At 41.2% G+C, this 16,428-nt stretch overlaps 2 pseudogenes; one reads left to right on the plus strand and one right to left on the minus strand.

Moving 5' to 3' along the window:
• Positions 1-8,957: 8,957 nt before the first annotated feature.
• Positions 8,958-15,570, minus strand: LOC147419847 (serine hydroxymethyltransferase 4 pseudogene; annotated as a pseudogene).
• Positions 15,571-15,618: 48 nt separating this feature from the next.
• On the plus strand, positions 15,619-16,173 carry LOC147419848 (serine hydroxymethyltransferase 4 pseudogene; annotated as a pseudogene).
• The last annotated feature ends 255 nt before the right edge of the window (positions 16,174-16,428 follow it).

Raw genomic sequence — 16,428 nt, forward strand, 5'->3', positions numbered from 1 at the left:
AAGATCAAGAACCAACTACTCGTAACGCGAAGGCTAAGGTTTGGCGATCAATAGACATGCTATTTTTGATGTGCGACAAAGATGACTGGTCACAAGGTTATAGGAGAATCTCAACCTTCTCAAGAAATCATTCAACACAACATGGACATACACCCAGATTACTCACTACATGGTATTATTGTGTATTTGATTCTCTTTTATGTGTAACTATGTGAGTGTAAAACATTCTAAGTAATCTGTTTTCATATCCAGCACATCATTTTCAATCATTTACCATATTTTATACAAAAGTATGGGAACCCGGAAATATGGAATACCCAACGGATGGAAAAGTCTCATTACATGGCGAGAAATGCTTATTTCAGGCACACACGACATGGTGGCTCTCGAATCAAGGCTAACAATTTGAGAGAACTATTTGAATGGTTCTATCGTAGAATCATTCATCGAATGCAGGCAAAAGAAGTCTTGGCCTCTTTAGCAACATCACAAGCCATCAGACATTTACAACAAAAAAAAGTTAAAAGATCAATGGCATACAACAACTCCTGTGCTCGTGAAGGTCAACGAAGGTGGAGAGACAATGGTGTATGTGAACCACAAGTGGAGAAAGATACTCTGAGTGGATGACATTGTACAAAATTTTTGTAATACATGATCTTATACAAGTGCTACTTGAAGTGTATCAAGATTTTGAAGGTTCAATTTTGTTTTTTGGCACATCATCCTTGTAACGAATCATGAGATGTTTGCCATACTCTAAAAGTTCATCCGGGTTTTGTCTGCCAAGAGCTAGTGCCATTGCTGTGTAAGTGTAGTAATACGCTGCCCGACCACCTGTATAGCCCGGGCAGTAACCAAAACAATCTCTGGCAAACACTTTGTCCACAAGAATGACTTTATTTGCACTTTTGGGTAGCACGGGTCCACCCAAGAAGCGTGATAGTGTCTTTAATGTGTAAGTTGCTATTGTACCCTCTTGTGTCATTCCATTGTGAAAAACTATTATCGGCGACTCGCAAAGCTTTGAAAAGTACTGTGCTAGGGCCGCATCCCTTCCACGATACTCTCGCGTCCGCCGTCGAAGGAAGTCATCCTTGTCAGCAATCCGAGACTGCAGATATCATATTGTCTGAGTACGAGAGAGAGAGAGAGAGAGAGAAAGAGAGAGAGAGAGAGAGAGAGAGAGAGAGAGAGAGAGAGAGAGAGAGAGAGAGAGAGTTACCATGAAGCTCTCATCCTGCAGAAAGAGGTTTTCCTGCCACAGGTCCATAGATGTAGTTGACCCCTGACCTGAATGGTTAAACCAATCCTCCACTTCTTTGTGACTTGTTGATGGTCTTAGGCTTTGTCTTATTGCTTGGAAGGTGGATTCATCCGGTAGTGTCTCCTTGTATTTTTCAGCTTTCTCAAAGCAACTTCGGAGGCATTCCATTGGATTTTTGGATGTTTCCGTTGCCTCATCGTCACTACTATCCTTTGAAACAAATCCACTCCTCTCCTCTTGGACCCTAGAAATGATAGCCAGGGAGAAGTCCTCCCTTAAATAAAAGATGCTTTGCACATCATGTAAAAAGATATAGGTCCTGTCTCCAATCCTGAACTCAGGCATAACAAGCAACATCATCTGAGCATGCTTCTCAGTGAAGTTACTGACATCCAAGGGTAGTTTGATTTCTGTTTTTTTCATAGAGAGCATCTTACTTCTTTGTACTTCAATTGCCTCATCGATTGTATCTTCAACCTCCTCAATTTCTTGTATAAGTGTTGTCTCCTCGCATTCTTTGTCTGGTGCTTCATCCTGCTCCTCTAACACCTCATCAGGATTCTGCATGAGGAATTCAAATAGGCTGTTCAGGTAAATCATAAAACCAAAGGATTCCTGAATAAGTTTGCACTCTTTTTGGTGCAAAGGGCAAGCTAAATGTCGGCAAGCAGGTGGTAATTCCCTATACTTCTTCAGTCCTTGTCCTTTTCCACCGTAGTCATTTCAATGAACGAAAGTCATACTGGGTAGAACAACCCTCCCTACCTGCACCATCAGTTCAAATTGATCTCTATAGGGCTACAAGAATTCACTGTGCTGAGGTAAAAGGTCTTCAATATCAAATTTTGGGTTAAACATTGAATGAACTAGATCATATTTGTCCCCAGCACCACACGATGCTGCAAAATCGAATAGCCTCTCATCAATTACAACTGGGTCTTCTAGAGAAGGCACATCCTCTTTGGCTTTACCTTTACTTGCACAAGGATTTCTTGCTAGGATATCTGCATCATCTGAGAAGTCTATATTCCTCTTTCTTGTATTTTTCTTGACAAGTACTGTATAGGGTGAGGGACCCTTGTAGGGTGAGGGATCCTCTTGGCTTGCCGACCTCTCTGACTCATCTTCACAAATTGACTCTTCTTGATCAAAGTCCTAACAAAAGTCAACAGTTCTTTTGGTAGAAACGCTAAGCAACTGAGCCTGCAAAGGTTGGAATTCTGGCACAAGCTCTTGGTCCGGTTTTAGTCTCTTCTGCCTATTGGACCTTAATCCTATTCATCAGGAAACATGTCAAGTCTTTGTTCTCTCTCTCTCTCTCTTTCTCTCTCTCTCTCTCTCTCTCCAAAGCACACCAAAAAACACACATAGACACTCTCTCTATGTGTGTGTGTGTGTGTGTATCTCCAAAACACACACACACACACAAACACACTCTCTCTCTCTCTCTCTCTCTCTCTCTCTCAACAGTACTAAAGGTGCGCGTAGAGAGTTGCAAAGAGTCCTTGGTTGTCTTTGCGCACCTTTACTACACACACACACACACAGAGAGAGAGAGAGAGAGAGAGAGAGAGAGAGAGAGAGAGAGAGAGAGAGAGAGAGAGAGAGAGAGAGAGAGAGAGAGAGAGAGAGAGAGAGAGAGAGAGCTACCTCTCAACAGTACTAAAGGCGTGCGAAGAGAGTTGCAAAGGGTACTTGGTTGTCTCTGCGCGCCTTTAGTACACACACACACACACACACACACACAGAGAGAGAGAGAGAGAGAGAGAGAGAGAGAGAGAGAGAGAGAGAGAGAGAGAGAGAGAGAGAGAGAGAGAGAGAGAGAGAGAGAGAGAGACACTCTTCTATTTTTATACAGTGGAATGGCTAGAACAAAGGCCAATGCAAGGAAGGTGGGCAAGGGACCAGGGTTAGCAGCTAAGGCAAGTAGCAGATTTGCAACCCCAAAGAAGAGACCTGGAAAACCAAATAAAATTTTGAAAGGTCCAAGGGTGAAGAAGTTACAGAGCTGCATGGGACTTTTCAGAGAAATCAGGAAGGCACAGAAATGTGTTGATTTGTGCATACCAAAGCTGCCCTTTCAGAGGATGGTGAGGTCACTTGTGAAGAAGCTACCTCGGGCACTAAAAGGTGGAAAGTGGTTGCATTGATGGCTCTACAGGAAGCAGCAGAGGACTTCCTGCTTGAGTACTTCAGTGACCTGACCATTGTAGTAGCCCATGCCCACAGGGTGACTGTAATGGAAAAAGACAGTGAGACACTAAAAAGGATAAGGTGGAGGTATGACAAACTTCTGGTCCCCAATGCTGCAGGGATAAGAAAATGAGGGAAATTTTGCTATACCCCCCTGAGCTATTGCCACAAGTCACAGTTGTAGATGTCACACATGATGTTAATACAAGGGCAAGGGCAGAGACGGTTTCTCGCCAAACAGAAGACATAAGGGAAGTAGAGCTTAAGGAGAAAACAAAAGTAGCTGTGGAGTCCCAGAGGCAAACAAAATGCAATGTGACCCTATCCATAGATGCAAGCAACAAAGAAACTCTACTTTCAATGAAGTATGGTTTGCTTGCAGAGATACCATTTATAAATGGAGCCAGAAAGCTGGCTCTAGAAAAAGTGGACATTAATATATTGCTGGATCCAGATGCTCAGATCTCAGATACAATTATCTATGCTTATCTTAAGTAAGTTTTAATAATTTACTAACTTTGGCTTGCACTCAGTGTACGGAAAGTCCCTTGCTTTGACACGTGCGACAGACGCACACAAATACCTCCGATTCTAAAAGTTCATGCATAGGAGTATTGGGAGGCAAAAATAAAATTGATGCATCCACTACAGACTCAATGGCCAAAGGCATTTCTCGACAATGTGTGGCTTTACAATGCTCAACAAGGCATCTTTTGTTTCTTCCTCTATCTTATGTGAATTGAAATGTGCAATCTGAATACGCCCACCATTATTATCTGAAATAATCTCCAATACCACACTTTGTCAGTATTTTGAGAATTTTCAAAAGTTAAATGTTAGAACATATCATGCAATTTAAGCCTCAATCTATTCAACACAAAAGACAAAGACCATTTTGAGGGAGACATCCACCGGATGATGAGTACGTAGATATTGGCAAGCTCGACACATCCAATATTTCTATTTTGAGACTTGTAGCAAAGTCAATTATGTCCTTTGCAGACATCCCAAACCTTTTTCTTGGAAACATTAGAACGATAGCAATTATACATATTGAAAATGCATGTCAACTCTTCTATGAATATCTACACAACAACACAACAATACAAGTTTTACAATCTACCTTTTTCCTTGGTGCGAACATGTTTCTTTGAGCCTCCAGCCTCTCTAGAATGCTCCACCTACATAACAAAAATTGAATTGCTTTCAAGGCAATTTTCATAATCAAAATGGAAATGTAATTTTTATATAGTACACACTAATGAAACACCTAGGACGTAGCAACTATCTCTTCTTTTGTGACACCTGCACACTAGACTTTGTAGCTATTGGCATCTCAAGGGTATGTTATGTAGCTTAACGGGCTCAATCCTCCCTAATCTTCACGTCATCATTGTGTGCCTTTTCTTCTTTTGGAGGGAAGTACTACTCGCCAAACTCCAAGAAACATGGCATACTCAAGTACAGAAAGCTCTTAAAATTATGTTCTTTCTGCATAGGGGTGTAGAGGCAATCTGCTTTCATATCATCAAGCAATATGTACAAAAGTCTTACACTTTTAATATTGAAGTTATGCTTATGAACCCATATGAAACAATTGAACACGATTCTTAGCAGAAAAACTAGCTTCAAGTTCGAGGCTAGGCAGCTATGGCACATCCATAGAGAAGGTCCTATGCTAGGAGCTTACATGGTGTGGCCTTACCTGGCTTACTCTTTTGGGTGTCGATTGCTGACACATACCCATACTCTACCCCTTTATTAAGGTGAGGGGCTCTTCTCCCTTCACTTAGACTTGGGTTTCTTTCTGTCGTTTGCCTTTTACCATACAAGATAAGCTGATATGCTTTAGGTTTTGGGCATTGGGGTTTTTACAATGTTCTTTGCAACATTATAAACAACTTGCTATTGTCGACTTGGTTGTGCTGAGTTTTAAAAAAAAAGGGAAAAACGAGAGTAAGATGGCATTGGTATTATACTTGGCTTTTTCCTAGCACTTTGGAGATTATTATGGGAATACTTCTGCTCACAGGTTCTATATTGTACTAAAAAAAGGGCTTCCTTTGAAACAGAGCTATAAGGCCCTAACCCCCAAATATTCATGTGTATCGGGTACATTTGTTCATAGTTTCATTGAAAATCACCTTTGATGTGTTTGATAAGCCAGCATATGGGTAATTCAATCAAAGTACATAGTAGGTAGCACAAGGATATGATTGAATGTAGTGTGGTAGGAGCGCAACAATTGAGAGGACCAAAGGAACAACCCTTTCCCGTGCACTCAAACCCATTTCATTTTAAAATGCAGTGGGTTATATCTCCTTAATATGCGCTCCTTAATTGACAGGACAATAGGAACGACCCTTGCCCATGCACTCAAACCCATTGCATTTTAAAACATAGTGGGTTAGAACTCCTTAATATGCACTCTTTGCTTGTTGATACAATTGTATTGGTGCTCGAGATACATCTCAACAATAAGATTGTGTATCTGGCAGTATCAAACCTTAAGAGGGAGTGGAGGGCATCTTGAAATATCAAGCCAACAATCACAAGTTATGATGTCTATAAGCCTATCAAAATTTTGGGTTGTAATAGATGGCAAGGGAGATTGGATCATGTGGCAACATAGCCTGGGGAAGTTCAAATCAAGAAACGGTACCTTTACTAGCTACTTGAGACCTATAATTGTATGCATTGTGTTGTTAACAAGGGCCATGTCGCTAAACTTCATCAAGCCTATGATTAATAGTTGTAGACGGTCTACCCTAGTAGTTGAGGATGGAAGCTTGAGAGCCACCCAAGGTTGCATTAATGCTTGTAAATAAGACCACAAAATGAGCATCTCAAGAAATAGATATTGGCAGCTATATTGATCAACTTGACTGACATCTATAACATTTGGTTTGATCTATTGACCCGTGTAAAACCCATCCAAGTCCAAAAAATTTTATTTATTTTTTGCATTGATGCACGCATGAGAAATCCCATTTTCTTGTTTTTTACAATTGTTTGCTATTGAAGTCAAGACTAAAGATTGATAAAATTTCATCTTTGTGACACTTACACTATGTTGAATTAGATAAATTATACATGTGTCCTTGATTTTTGTGAAAACCTCATAAAATAATATGGACAACATTTATCATTTCAAGAGTATGTGTCTATTGAACAGATGTAAATGTTATTTTATTTTATTTTTTATATTAGTAATTTAAAGAGACACGCTTTTAAGCCCATGGGTAATTTGTATCTCAGGACTCTCGCTCTTGAACCTTGTTAATTAGATTGATCATTTTTCTCACTCGCATAATGTCCTCAAATTGACGAACGTTTAGATAACATGAATAATTAATCTAGTACGTGTCCTTACACATAATAATTATGCTTTAGGTTGGTTGGGTGTAGGACATTGGGCAGATTTGATTCCATCACATCCAAATGTTCAAATAACCTGGGATCGGGTCAATAAATCTAGGGTGCCCAAAATCAATTTGAAGTCTTCTGACAACACTAATAATGACAAGTAAGATAAGACTAGCTCGTAGACCAAAGACAATGCAACCAAGCCCTCTGACAATCAAAGCAAAGGGAAAGAGCATATCAGAGAGAAAAGAGATAGGATCTGGCTCAACCAACAAAAATAAGGAGATCACTAAGTTGCTAAAATAATTCAAGGCTTGAACACAAATACTAGCAAACATGGACACCACAACATAGATAGCACAAACCACTACTGAACATCAGCAACAAGAAAAGCGTGCTAAGAAAACAACTACCATAGAGCAACAAACCAGTGGCAGTGCTGGAGGAGAGGGACACGAGACATCTGGCAGTGGCCTAGTGTCTGAGACCAACAACTTGCCCATTGTAAAGCTGAATAGGTTTCAAAGGCTACAAAGAGACCGTATCATTGCCCAAGGATGCACTGTAGACATCCAATCTCACTGGAATACTATTGTCAATGCCATTGGCTAGATGGTGGAAGTTCAGGCTTCCAATTCAAGCTTGGATACATTAAGACTTAAGGAAGAACTACATCATGCCAATGCTGAGTTGGAAAGATTTGCACAAAGGAAATGCAGGATGGCCAATCCAAATTTTGAAATTACAAATGCAACAACTACAATATGAAAGAGAGAAAGATGGAATGCAAAAGAAAATCAGCAAACTCACTGAGGAAAATAGGGTGGTGTCTAAAATGAAGGTTGAAGCTTAGAGAAAAACTGATCGCTTTGAAACCTTGTTTGTGGCCAAAGGATCAAACTATAGGGAATTGTACCAAAAGCATAACCTTATAAAGGATGTAATCATGCAAAAGTACATATACCATGAATTGGTACAAATTGTGGATAAGAATGGTGATTTGACTCTCAATGTTAGGGATTTGTAGAATTTTATTGAAACGGATCACTCTAATCTCCAAGGAAGGGCAGCTCAATACACTACTACTTTGACCAATCAAGCAATCATGGAGGATCTGGAAAGCCAAAAGAACCCAGATGAAGACCACGATGATGAGGAAGAAGAGGATGATGATCAAACCCAGGACCAAAGGACTCACAGGATCTATATGGGTGATGAAAGAATCAAAATGTTTTTAGAGAATAATGCTACACATAGTTGGGGGCTTCAAACCAGGAAGACTCTTAGTGAACCATTAGGAAATTTAGGAGGTCATTTGGAGGGCCATATGAAAGAGAGAAAATAGAGCGTTTCCAATGAGCAGGAGCGCTATGTTACGTAGGAAAATACGTGGAAAGACTCAAGAAATAGGAAAATATTTTAAAAACTTTCACGAATCTAGGATTGTGGCATCGTAACTTCTTTGCTTTTACCGAGCTGTTAGGTGCATGTGTGGTCCCACTGCTGATATTCTCTTATGGTCATTAACGTATTGGAGGGTGACCATTAAGCCCGCACAAGATATTGGAATTCTAAAACACTTTCCCTCCATTAGGATGCTTTCAAAGTGGATTTCCCTCCACTAAAGCACACAACCAGATTAATTTAGCAAGCTCAAGAGAGCAACGGTGTGTCAGTCACCACCCTACACTCGCCTTCGTGGAGGATTCCTCACCACAAAGAAGAGGGAGCTATAGCCTTGCCGTGCTTAACCGCCTCACCGCCGCTGTGCTGTCGTAATGCTCTCTCTCTCTCTCTCTCTCTCTCTCTCTCTCTCTCTCTCTCTCTCTCTCTCTCTCTCTCTCTCTCTCTCTCTCTCTCTCTCTCTCTCACACACACACACACACACACACACACACACACACAAGGAGATGAAGAAGAAGATGGAGATGGAGCAAGAGCACTCTTCAATTGCACAAATGAGAGAATAAGTGATTTTTAGGTTTAGGTGACTTTTAGATGAGCTCGCCCATTCACACTTGGGCATCCATGCTTAGCCAACTAACCTTTGGATGTTCCAGTTAGAGTGCACCTCTCATCGGCGATCACTCTTACCCTTTTCCTATTGGACCGACAAGCTCGGTCATGACTACTAAAAGTGGATGCCGGTGGTTAACATGCCCCCCTTCCTGATGTAGATTCCATTCTCAAAATATAATAGTGCAGCATCAGAATACGCGATAGGAGTACCTATAGCAGAAGAAAAAAAATGTTGTGAAAGCTAAAAGGCCGCATGTGCAGGCATGCAATAAGTGAGATGCATACATGATATTCTAGGAAATGCAAAAAAAATCATGAATTGTAACATTGCCAACTAAAACAAACGTAGTACCTGAATGAAATGCAATTGAGTTAAGGTCTATTAGGTTGACTCTAAGAGAAGTACACAAGAGCTAGGGCTAAAATAAGTACTAGATTGATCAACGTTAATTAAAAATGTTGATTAAAGAGTAGTTAACCCTAGGAAATACTCGTCGGGGTCTAAAGACTAGTGATCTTGTCACTTATACCACTTAAGTGTGATCAACATAAAATACAAGGTAGTTTGTGCTATTTGCTTTCTCTTTTCTCTCTCTTTTTTTTTCTTTTTTGTTGTTGTCATAGTTGCTACAAGTAGGTGGGGGACTCAAGGTCTCAAATACCAGCAGCTGGGAGACTCGAGGTCTCAAATACCAGCTTAACACATGGACTTCCACAACATAAGTCACACTTAGGTGGAATAAGCTAGAGAGAAATAATAAGTGTGATCAACATAAATTACAAGGAAGTTTGTGCTATTTGCTTTCTCTTTTCTCTCTTTTTTTTTTTCTTCTTTATTGTTGACATAGTCGCTACAAGTAGCTGGGGGACTCAAGGTCTCAAATACCAGCAACAACTGGGAGACTCGAGGTCTCAAATACCAGCTTAACACATGGACTTCCACAACACAAGTCACATTTAGATGGAATAAGTTAGAGAGAATCTATATCCTCATAGCCTAAAACATTACTAAAGTTACTACAATTAATAGACTATTTAGGAATTAAAGTCAACAATTAAGTGGCCTAGTTTAGCCTAAGGTCCTGATACCTACTTAAATCCAATTAATAGACCAAACTCAAAGAGAATAACAAGGTACTAGAATTGGCAATGTCACAACTTCGTTAATTTTATGCATTGTTAGAACTCAAATGACAAGATGGATCGATAAAAGGAAGTAGTACACCTGATATAATGGAGAACATTCATTGTAACATGTAAACATCCATTGTCGTTGTCCTTCAAAGGCATCCTTATGTAGTCACAAACTATACAATAGTCACCACCAAACATCTATCTTCTAGAGACACATCAGTGGAAAAAAAGAACTTTGCTAATCACTAAACTCTAAAACAGAAACACTCCTATTGTACTAATCCTACCTACCCTCCATCACTCGAGTGATGAGGATCGTGCACACTCGTTTGCTAATTGCTCTTGCTCTTTACTATTTTTTTTAAAATTATTTTTTTTTGTTTTGTTTTAAACTAGGGTGGTTAGTTACTATATATTTATATATATACAATCCATAAAATTGGAAAGCTCAAGGGTCAAGGAAAGAAGGGTAAGAGGGAAGTAATTCAATAGGTTGAGGTGAATGAAAACTCCCCCCTTCCTTGGGTAGATCATGCTTTAAAAGGATGTCATCTCGCCTTTTGGAACCAGTTATTCCAATTGGTAATAGGTAAGGATTTTAGCCAATAGTTCTCTATTACCTTGGGTGCGTCATCGAGCTGCAAGGGTGGTAAGGTAATCTCCCATCAATGAACTTGAAGTAGTGCATCAAGTAATAATTGAACAATGGAGATGTCAAATCTTTTGTAGCTTCATGGAAGTTGCTGCCTATGGTAGGTGGAGGTTGTGTAGAAGATTTAACCTCTATGGATGCATTACATGAGGAGATAGAAGCGTCATGGAACTCCCCCTTTCTTGAGCTAATCCGAATAGAGTGGTTTTGCCTTGGAACCCAAACTAGCTCTGGAATAGGTGTGTAGCATTCTGTGATCTTTTCCTTTCCACGGTCTTTCATCAGCTTTGGAATCACAAGGTTTGACTCACATGGTTTTGTAGTGGATAGGGAAGGACACGATTTACGTTTAGGTACCCAAATTCAATCATTTCCATCATAGTAGCTTCTAATAGTTGTTTGGGAATCCAACATGGTTTGGTTTTCACCTTCTTAACCTAAGTGGATGCCTTCCTTCAAGGTTTTCTTTGTGAATTAACTTGAACCATAGGGGGGTCCGATAACGATACCTTGGGGACCCATTGATATGTACCCTTGGTCAAATCACGTGGAGCCTTTGATGTAGCACTGTCTGTCATAGCCATGGAAGTTGAAGCTTTAGAGGGTTGTGCTACTGGCAAGGATGTTATGACTTTTTGGATTGACAATATTTTGTTGTTTTTTGTGTTATAAGGAGGTGAGATTTCAGGTGTTATTCCTTGAGCCGTAGAGCCATGAGTTGGGTTTTGCATCGTGATACTCCCGGTCTCCCAATCGATATTACATATGACTGTAGAGATCCATTTGCACCCCAGGTTTATATTACCCTCCATAGTATTAACAGGCATGTCCAAAAAGCTTTGAACCACGGTTCCATTGTCATAAATAACAGGAGTGTGTAGGATTCCAAAAAGAGTGGTCTTCTTCTTATTGATACCCTTGACTTGGATGGTGCTTGTGGATAGGGGTGGTTTTCCTAGCTGACACCAAACTCCATAGGATACCAAATTATGTTGAGCCCTTGTATCCAATAATGTGTTATATAGTACTCTCCCATAGAGGCTATTTAGTTTAATTGGATATCGTAGAGGTGACTCAGATTCCAATGAAACATCATCAGTGTCTTCAAAAAACACTTTCGTGATTCCCAGATTAGCCTCTCATTGGTGTCTAAGACGTTGTTGTCTTTCTCGAACCTCAACTCTTGATTGCATCTTTTTAAGATCTGCTTATTCTTTTGCTACTTTCTTTTGATGGATGGCTTGTAACTCTTTATTATGTTGTCTTCTTACGGTACAAAACTCAACTTTGGCTTCTCTGTAGCCTCTAGTTGTGTGATGTCAATGGGTTGTGGACTACACCAGATAATGCTTTGAAGGTATTCACCCCAGTTATCTACCAACTTCCGATGAGCATCACATGCCCCTATATAATTAAGCCATTCTGCGGTAGATTTCTTTTCAATTATTTTAGCACGCACATGTGCTCGATATCGTCACCTCTTATATGTTTGACTCTTCTTGTCTAATTTTTTATTATGGTCGATCTCTAGTGAAGAGTCAGTAGATGAATCGCTACTTGTGTCTTCTGCTCCCTTGGATAGATAGTCATCTAGGGTACCACTGGGCCCTAAATGGTTTGTCCCCACATTTAAACTAAGATTTAACTCAGATTCTTTGTCCTTAGAGTCAATTTCAATTGATATTTCTGACTCCAAATCGTGTGGGCTATAGTCTTGTGAGACGCTACTGGTTCCATTGCCAGTCAAAACTTCATCCTTAGGTCATCAAAATCTATATGCATTGCTTCTAGCATATTTAAGGGTATGAGTGGTGGCATTTCATCCCCCTCAGGTGTTACCCAGGTCGTCCCCCTGTTTCCCCAAATGTCTATGGTTGTTGCTAAGTGGACCCAATCCACATTGTCCGACTTCAGTCATCCCAGGTAGTACATCCATATCAAGAGAATCTTCCCCCACATCAGTGTCCATTTTACATGTGTAACAATACTGCAATGGGGCCGAGTGAACTGTGGTGTCACATCTATGATCAATTATAAACCTATTTCCTAGAGGATGTGCTCGACCAGTTACAAGATCCACTTAAATGACAAAATCTTGGAACTGCAAGTAGACATGGTTTTTAGACCAGTCATGCACCATTTTTGCTTCCCTCATGAAAGGACGTCCTAAGAATCTCAGATGCCATAGTGTGCTTGGAGAAATCTATAACAATGAAGGTATTTCTTATTTTTTGTCCAAAGACCTTGATCTTGAGATCTTCTAGCATCCCAATAGGTTTAACAATAGACCCATTGGCCATATTTACTACTATGGTTGTGGTCCCAAGGTGAGGTCTTCCCATAGTTTCCCAGTAATTTTTAGTCACAATGCTAACCCCCAGCGCCACCATCAAGGATTCCCTTCACAATTAATCCCTTGCTAATGATTGGTATGGTTGCATTGGATTCATCGCCCTCAAAGTATTATCCCAACTTGTAACAAATATTTCTACAACACGGTTCTCATCTAGGTTGGGTTGTGGATCTAAGTGTTCCTCCCCTATTGGCATCTCCCTAGCTCCATCCGTCTGTGCAAATTATGGTAGCCGCCGACCTTCAGTTCTCCATTGAGTAAAGATCGAAGAGCTAAGAATAGCTCAGGGTCTCCATATAGTTTGGACATGATGGTGGTTCTAACTTCTGAAGCCATGAAATCCATCAATTTGGAAATATTTAATGGCACCTTTTGTGCTTCGGTCCCTTGACGTGGGGAAGATGGGATCTCCATTTCTTCGATAGGGTCAAGTAGTCCCTCTGTAAACATTCTTTCCAACAAGAAGTGAGTACGCCCAATTTCCCATGACTTTAACTCACTTTCTTCTTGGATGACACTAGGTATGGCTAGGGGTCTATGAACTTTGTGAGGTTGTTGTTGTGTAGGGAACAATGTGTCTGTAATCTGGATCTACCTAGGTGGTGGTTCTAGATCCTTTTGGGTATCTTCTACCAAACTCCTTAATTGCTTGACTCGCTCGATCTCCTCTGTAGGGTTTGGATGAGTTCATCTCTTCTTCTTGGAACCTGGCCATTGTGGCTCATGACGATCTTCCTTGTCGGTTTCTTTCTTAGTGGTTGTTTTGGTCTCCATGGTTTCACTTGAATCAGAATCCTCTTCAGCGTTGTTCATATATACGGGGTCATCATCAGTCCCTATGTTTGTCTTTGAACTGGGGTCTGACTTCGCTACTTTTTGCAGTCTCTTTCTTCGTGTTTTCTTCTTCTTCTGAGATTGGGCAATTGGTGCCGTGTCTCTTTCTTCAAGAATATAATATTTTTTTTGGAGCGTCAATCGTGTGAGTGTTGGAATTAGGGTTGCAAAGAAACGCACACAGCTTGGAGAAGACGAAGGAAGCTCAAGGCACACAATAGAGAGTGTGTTACTTAGTGTGCAAATGGAAAGATAGATAGCCCTAGAGTGATGGGCGTATATACAATGCTCGGGGTAAAAAAGCTCCTAAAGAGGGAAAAAATGCCCCGGCGGTCCTAGTGTGTTCACACACATCACTACCACATGTATATCGTAACAAATCCCCCTTGGATTGATGCGGTGAACAAGAGTTGGCACACGAGTAAAGGGAAGTACCATGCCCTGAGGACATGATCAGTCCACAAAGGGGAGTAATCCCAAAGCTTTGCAGAAAGCTTCAAGCTTCTCATGAGATAATTCCTTTGTGAAAAGATCTGCAAGGTTGTCCTGTGTTGGCACATAAGCCAAGCTGATCTCTCCTGCTGAGATCCTCTCCCTGACATAGTGGTAATGCACCTCAATGTGCTTTGTGCGAGCATGAAAAACTGGCTTCCTCGCAACTGCCAATGCGCTCTGACTGTCAGTGTAGATAGTGTTGGCAGTGTCCTATCCAACACCCAAATCAGCCATAAGGCATCTGAGCCATACACACTTAACCGTAGTTGTGAAGACTGCCCTGTACTCAGCCTCACAACTTGAAGTGGCCACAGTAGGTTGCTTCTTGCTCAACCATGATATACATGAACTGCCAAGCATGAAACAAAAACCACTTGTGGACACTCGCGTGTCAAAACAACTAGCACAATATGAGTTCAAAAAAGCAAGGTAGTCATAATTGGTAGGCTCTTGTTCCTTTTTGGCTGGGTTTAGTTCCTTCCGATAAAATATCATACCAACCCGTGGTCCTCTTAGACTCTTGTGGGTGGTGGTTGTCACCGCGTCACAGAACTCAAATGGATTGTTGGCCTCCTGTGCAGCAACAAGGCCACTGATATAAGCCATATCACAGAGAAGAAAAGCACCACACTTGTCAGCAATGGCATGAAGCTTCCCATACTCCCAATCCCGAGGATAGGCACTACCTCCACCAATAATCATACGAGGGCGGAAATCAAGGGCCTTCTCTTCGAGCTTAATGTAGTCAATGTAGCCAGTGGCAGGATCAACATTGTAAGGCAGACTTTCAAAGTAGATGGAGGTAGTTGAAATCTTCTTACCTCCAGAGGTGTATTAGCCATGGGTGAGGTGACCGCCAGAGGGTAGATCAAGGCCCATGACGCAGTCGTGAGGATTGAGGAGAGCCATGTAGGCAACACAATTGGCAGGGATTCCAGAGTAGGGTTGCACATTCACACCCCATTTCTCAAGATCGATGTGGTAAGCTTGGAGGGCACCAGCTCTGCAGAGATTCTCAATCTGATCAATGTACTCATTGCCACCATAGTAACGGTTTCCAGGAAGACCCTCTGAGTACTTGTTGGTGAGGGCGGAGTCGAGAGCTTCAATGACGGCCTGCGAGGTGAAGTTCTTAGAGGCAATGAGTTTGATGCCCTTCCATTTTCTTCCTTTCTCCTTCTCGATGAGAGAGTAGATCTCCTCGTCCACAGCCTTCAAGGGCGTGTTCCCCCATTCTGCAACACTGGAGGAAGCCATGGCTAGAAAAGCTCCACCCGAGAAAACCACCCTCCCAAATCACTCACAAAAGGGGGCCCTCATAATCACCAGATTGCAGATCTTGCAGTTTCTTTGAAGCAAGTACTCACTCCAAGATTTAAGGTGTATGCTAAGCAGGTTAAGGCAAATGCAGTGGCTCTGGGCAATGCCTTGATGAAGAAGGGCTACAAGATTGTTATTGATGGCACAGAGAATCATTTGGTGTTGTGGGATCTAAGGCCTCTTGGTCTTACTGGAAACAAGGTGAAAAAGTTATGTGATCTTTGCGATATCACTTTGAACAAGAATGTTGTTTATGGAGATAGCAATGCTCTTGCGCTTGGAGGAGTGCGTATAGGGACTCCTGCAATGACATCCAGAGGGTTGAAGGAGGCATATTTTGAGCAGATTGTAGAATTCCTTGCCAAGGCAGTGGACATGACTCTTGCCATATAGAAAGAGCATGGAAAGCTTTTTAAGGATTTCCAAAAGGGTTTAACAAAGAATAAGGATAGGGAGGCGCTGAAGGTTGCTGTGGAGAAGTTTGCGACTTCTTTTGAGATGCCTGGTTTTGATATCAAGGCTTTGGACATGATGGGGTGAAAGGCTTACTTTTTCTGTTCTGTTATGTTGTCCTAGATTGTTAGTGTTATTGCAAAAATGATACTGGATCCCATCTTTGTCTAGCCTAACTTCATATATAACTTCTATCTTCCTAGTTTGGAAGTTTTTGGAGAGTGTTTAATCCTTTTTAAAGCATGTAAGTCTGGCGGCAATGATCCCCCCTTGGGATAAAACAAGCCAAGATGTAAAGTGCCACTAAGGTAGCAAAAAATCCTCTTGACAACCTGCCAATGC

The sequence above is a fragment of the Adiantum capillus-veneris genome, chromosome 29 (genome assembly GCF_014529385.1).
Source record: "Adiantum capillus-veneris isolate H3 chromosome 29, ASM1452938v2, whole genome shotgun sequence".
NCBI classification, from domain to species: Eukaryota; Viridiplantae; Streptophyta; class Polypodiopsida; order Polypodiales; family Pteridaceae; genus Adiantum; species Adiantum capillus-veneris.